Consider the following 6,155-nt stretch of genomic DNA (forward strand, 5'->3'; position numbering starts at 1 on the left):
AAAATGGATGAAACTAACCATCAGTAGATATAAACTAGCTTGAATGATATATTGCTAAAGTTATGTTGCTTTTGGACAAAGATATCTTCAGAATCAAATAAAAAGTACAGGGTAGTTTAAAAACTTTTATCATGGTCAAATCCTCAGAAAGAAGTGATTGAAGGCTAATTGATCAGGGACCAGGGCTCATTTGCTAAACCATATACCTTCATATCCTGATTTTTTGAGACAAATAGAAGGCATTCAACAAATAGTTTTGAGTAGTTGAATAAGATTGCTCTACTAGATGTCAAAAAGGACTCAATACAACAAAATAATCAAAACTATGTCACTGATGCAAAAATAGATACAGCAACAATGAAGAGGATAAAAAATAAAAAACCATACTCTAATATAAAAGTAACATCACTATGAACTACTGATGCTTATTGTGAGCCCAGCAGTGTGCTAAGTATTTTACAGCATTATCTAATTTAATGTAATAAGCTATTCCTATTGTGCTGTTTTCATCTTTCCCTCTCATGGAAGCTAAGATTTAAAGAGATCAAAATGGTAAAAGTTGGCTTTCTGTGATGACAAATCCTATGTGCTTATATACCCTCTGTGAAACTGACTTTAATAATCTAAAATGTGATAAAGGGGGCATTTAAGTTTCATAAGAAAAACTAATTTTTAAATATATGGTTTTGGGATTAATGTTTAAAACCCTCTGTCACATCATTTCTCAAAATTAATTTCTGAGATTATAAAGTCACTAAGTTAAAAAATTATCCAAAAGTTAAAATTTCATGCTTTAAGAACATCATAAATAAAAATTAAATGTGGAAGAATATTTGAAACATATATAGTGCATAATATGTTTACATAGTATACATTTATGCACTACATAAGGTTGAAAGTTTACTTGCATACTTAAAACACTCTTTCAAATAAAAAATAAAATAGTAATCCCTCCAGTAGAAAATGAATAGATAATATGCCCCTAAAAGGCAAAACAAATATTAAAAATGTTTAACATCAGGAACAATCAACAAGTATCAGAAACAGTTACAGTGAGGCTTTCCTCCCAATCAAATGAGCGAGTGTTTAAGAAATGTTAGCACCAGATAACAGCAGACATGGGAGGAACATGCATTCCCATCAATGCTATTAGAAATGTAAATGGATACAGCCTTTTAGAGGGAATAAATAGAAAACGGGAGCATAAGGTTTAAAATATGCATGCTCTTTGATCCACCAGTTTCATTTCTGTGAATTAGTACTAGAGAAATAGATATATAAGAATATAAATACAGAGAACCACCATTTCAGTATTATTTATGGTAACTGAAAAATTGAAAATAATGTTACTTTAGTGGTAAGATGTTTATAGTATTAGGTGGACAAAAGTAGACTAAAAAAAGCTATATATAATAAGATTCATTAAAAGACATATTTAAATATAAATATTATTTAAAAGATATAATATATTTATTAAGATTATGATTACTTTTATTAATTATTAATAATTATAATGTTAATAATTAATTATCAACTAATTAATAATAATTATATTATTCACAGTATATATAAGTATTTAATAAATAAATAATTATAATTAATAATTATTAACAATTTATTAATAATTAATTATTATTAAATATATCACATGGATATTTATATTTATCCTAATTCATGGGAGAAAGTACTTTGTTAGCTGACAAAATATTAACAGAGATTCATCTCTGAGTGGATGGGATTGTAGTTGATTTTTATTTTCTGTGATTTTATTATACTTATCCATATTTATAATTTTAAACATAAATATTCTTTTCTGATAAGAATAAAAGAAGAAAAACCAAATTTGATAAAAGAATAAGGTTATTCTCACCTCCACTCCAAATCTGAGTATGAACTTGCTACCCAGTTTAGCAAATCTCTACTGACTCATTTACTGCATAAAAATCCAAACACTTTATCTAGGGACCTAAAGTTATTTCACATCTGGGCTTACATAAGAGATTGATTTCATTATTCACTTCTGTATCCCATGGGTCCTCTGAATACTTTTGACAACAACTATCACAAGCCCCCCCTTTTTTCCCCCCTTCCACTGAAGGACCTCTAACCTTATTTGTCTGGAAAACATCACCTCTTCTATAAAGGCTTTCTTTCTCCCCTAAGAAGAGTAAGTGATCACTTAGCTTTGCTCTCATGGCATATTTTTAAGTGACTTGCCTATTGTCTTCCTAGTTCCTGTTACTGCAAATCACATGTTTGCGACATTCCAGGTAAATATAAGCGCATACATGGTAGCTGTGCTTTTCTTATGTCTTAGGAATTGAAGAGTTGGTCCTAGAGGATGCTGCAGATTAGGTGAAATAAAGCAGAGATTTCTCTTAAAAATTCACAATAAAGCCAATATAAGACCATCACAAGTGTAATTAGGAATTCTTTTCATCTAAATAGAGTTCATGCAGTATAATTAATAATTTGAGTGAAACTCAAAATGACAATTTTAAGCTCTTTCTAAAGCAGTAACTCACAGGAGCCTCTGCTAAGGGGATGTGAACAAAAAGATTGCTTGATTGAAGGATGGGTGAATGACTAGATGATAGATCGATAGGAGAGATAATTGTGTGCCCTTCTTGGTTAAGGATTCATGAAACTATGATCATATGCTATCCCAAAAATGCATTAAAATAATCCCTCTTAATGAAAGTGAAAGAGAGTGAAAAAACTGGCTTAAAACTCAACATTCAGAAAACTAAGATCATGACATCTGGTCCCATCACTTCATGGCAAATAGATGGGGAAACAATGGAAACAGTGACAGACTTTATTTGGGGGGGGGGCTCCAAAATCACTGCAGATGATGACTGCAGTCACAAAATTAAAAGACGCCTACTCCTTGGAAGAAAAGTTATGGCCAAACTAGATAGCATATTAAAAAGCAGAGACATTACTTTGCCAACAATTGTCCGTCTAGTCAAAGATAAGATTTTTCCAGTAGTTGTGTATGAATGTGAGAGTTGGACAATAAAGAAAGCTGAGTGCTGGAGAATTGATGCTTTTGAATTGTGGTGTTGCAGAAGACTCTTGAGAGTCCCTTGGACTGCAAGGAGATCCAACCAGTCCATCTTAAAGGAGATCAGTCCTGGGTGTTCATTGGAAGGACTGATGTTGAAGCTGAAACTCCAATACTTTGGCCACCTGATGCAAAGAGCTGACTCATTTACAAAGACCCTGATGCTGGGAAAGATTGAAGCGGGAGGAGAAGGGGATGACAGAGGATAAGATGCTTGGATGGCATCACTGACTCACTGGACATGAGTTTGAATAAACTCCAGGAGTTGGTGATGGACAGGAAGGCCTGGCATGCTGCAGTCCACGGGGTCACAAAGAGTCAGACACAACTGAGCGACTCAACTGAACTGAATCACTTTCAGTCTTTTCCTGGATAACTTTTCAGTGTTGTGAGCATGGCAATTTGTTTTCAAGTAGTATGCTAGCTCAGATAAGTTGATAGTGGCTGCCTAGAATCCTACGCTGGTTCATCCCTGTTCAGCAGAAAGGAGGAGAGTGATCAATGACAGTGAGCAACGGACAAGAGGTTGGCAGTGTATGCCCTCCCTGGGTATACCAACCTCTGAAACACTTTGATAATGGGAAATTAAGAATTGCAGGACTATATAAACTTTCTTCTTCTTTTGCTTTTTTTCCCCTTGATTCCTGTATTTTCTTGCAGGGTTTATGGATAACATCACAAAATGATTGTTTTGTTTCTGTAGTCAATTCTATATATAGTTATGAGGCTAAAACACCTTTAGCCTTTATCTACGAATTGTAAATAAAAAGATTGGATTATCATAGTTCATTTTAATGAGTCAGTAGGTAAAATCACTTAAAGCAACAGTGACTGAATAAGCAATGTTTCTGTGCTATTGCTGTATTTTGGCTACCAGCTTACACTAATGAGCTGTTTTAAGAATAAGAAATTTGGGAAGTTATCTGGCTGGGTTATGCCAAAATAAGATGTCATGCTAAGGCTTGTTAAAAGTTCCTCCATGACAAATTCAAAGATATACAATATTATTAACTGTATCTTGGCAGCTCATTTTCTTCTTTTATAAACAGTCCAAAAAGCTGCTCTGGTTTATTTAATTCTCAGAAAAGAAGAATTGGAACCATTTAGCCTGCTTAATATCAAAACCTACCTGACCCAAAGGAGAATCAGAAAGAATTTCACAGAACACTTTATTTTAGTTACAACATCCCATACATAAACTCTCTAACTGCAAATAAAATAGAATTTCTTAAAGCCCTAATGCAAAATTTATAGCATTCATTTCTTCTATTAGTTTTTCCTTGAATACTCTTTCTCTGATTCCTTTTTTCCCCTATGATCCTTTAGGAATTCTCAGAAATTAATGTCTTATTAGTCTTTCCTCCTTTCCCTTAACATATATTATTTTCAGAAACTCCTCCTTTCTCATGATGAACTGTCAGCTTTGTATGGATTAATTGCTAAATGTTTACCCGAAGTTCCAAACTCTCAATAATTTTCTATAGATCAATCATACTAATATCAAATACTAAACTCTTATCTTTCTTTACCAAAACTGATACCTTTAAAAAATATGTTCATCCACTCATTATCCTTTGTATTATTACCTATTATCTCTTTTACCAGAATCATAAAAGTGATCGAGTGCTAGTCATTTCCTGAATTCTTCCCCAGCACTGTCAAAACTTTTCTTAGTTTCACTTCAGCTATTAGGGCCCTTTAAGTGCCTGAATAATTGATTACTTAATAGTAAATATGAGAATATGATGAGAGTTATGATTTTAGACTATCTCTAGCAATAACGTAGAAAATGGATAGTTGGAACGTACCTAAAAGCTAACTTTAATTCTTCAGTGAAGTTAGGGATGAGGAAGGAAAGGAACTTACAAGTAATAATTTTGTGTTACCATCTGTTAATGACTTTCTATGTTACTCTTTCAGGAAACAATCATCTTTAAAATGACCCAAAACTGAAAGAAATGAGGAAGAAAAGAAAATACTTGCACTGGTATCCATACAACTTGGTGTGTGGTATTCAATAAGTATGTTCTGGTTAAATGAATAGCTAATGGGTAGATTAATGGTAAAAGTTTAAGTCATCTTAGAGGGCTGGGAGGGCTTCCCAGGTGGCGCTATAGGTAAAGAACCCGCTTACAAATGCAGGAGACCTAAGAGACATGGGTTTAATCCCTGGGTCGAGAAGATCCCTTAGAGGAGGGCATGACAGCCCACTCCAGTATTCTTGCCTGGAGAATCCCCCATGGACAGAGAAACCTGGCAGTCTATGGTCCATAGGGTTGCAAAGAGTTGGACATGACTGAAGTGAATTAGCACATACACATGTATGCAGAATGCTGGCAGGGAAAATATTTTTTCTCTAAAAGTGGCTTTCTCAGCACATATCCATTAGCGTCATGAACCTGGCAACCCAAATTACTTCTGGGTATGGCTGCCTATCTCTTGTCTTCCCTATCTCTTGTTTTACTGTTATCAGTCTTCTACATGATTTCAATAACATATACTTCTTAATAAGAGCCATGGAGTAATTCTCTGTCATTTTGCTTGCTCTTCTCTTGACTCCTTCCTTAACATCAGAGACTAGATTTTCTAAACCAACCACAATACCTAGCAGAGTGTTCTATACACTGGAGATCTAAATATCTTGGTGCCTTATTCTGGAGTTCTAATTAAATATGCTAACAAGTGTAATATTATGATAAAAATATTGTTTATTAAGTTTATAGATGTTTCATTTTGGTTATGTTAGCTTGTTTTGTTCTGTTCTGTTTTTGTATTCAAAACATTTCTCACTTTGGAGGAAAATTGCCTTTAGTTTCCAGAAAGCAAACATTCCCAGCAGATTAATTCTTCATTCCTTTGTTGTTATTATACTATCTCTTCCATGATCTTAATTTCCAGATGTTGATGGGTTTCTTCAACATCTGTGAATCTTGATATTTGGTTTTATTCATACACAAAAGTCCTGGAATTGAGATGTATCTACTACATGTCACAAACAGCTTTAATTAAATCATTTATTTAAGCCTTGATAAAAATATTTCATCACTTGGGACTTAAGCATGACTAGTATAGAATCTTAGAATTAGTA

The sequence above is a fragment of the Muntiacus reevesi genome, chromosome 4 (assembly GCF_963930625.1).
Source record: "Muntiacus reevesi chromosome 4, mMunRee1.1, whole genome shotgun sequence".
NCBI classification, from domain to species: Eukaryota; Metazoa; Chordata; class Mammalia; order Artiodactyla; family Cervidae; genus Muntiacus; species Muntiacus reevesi.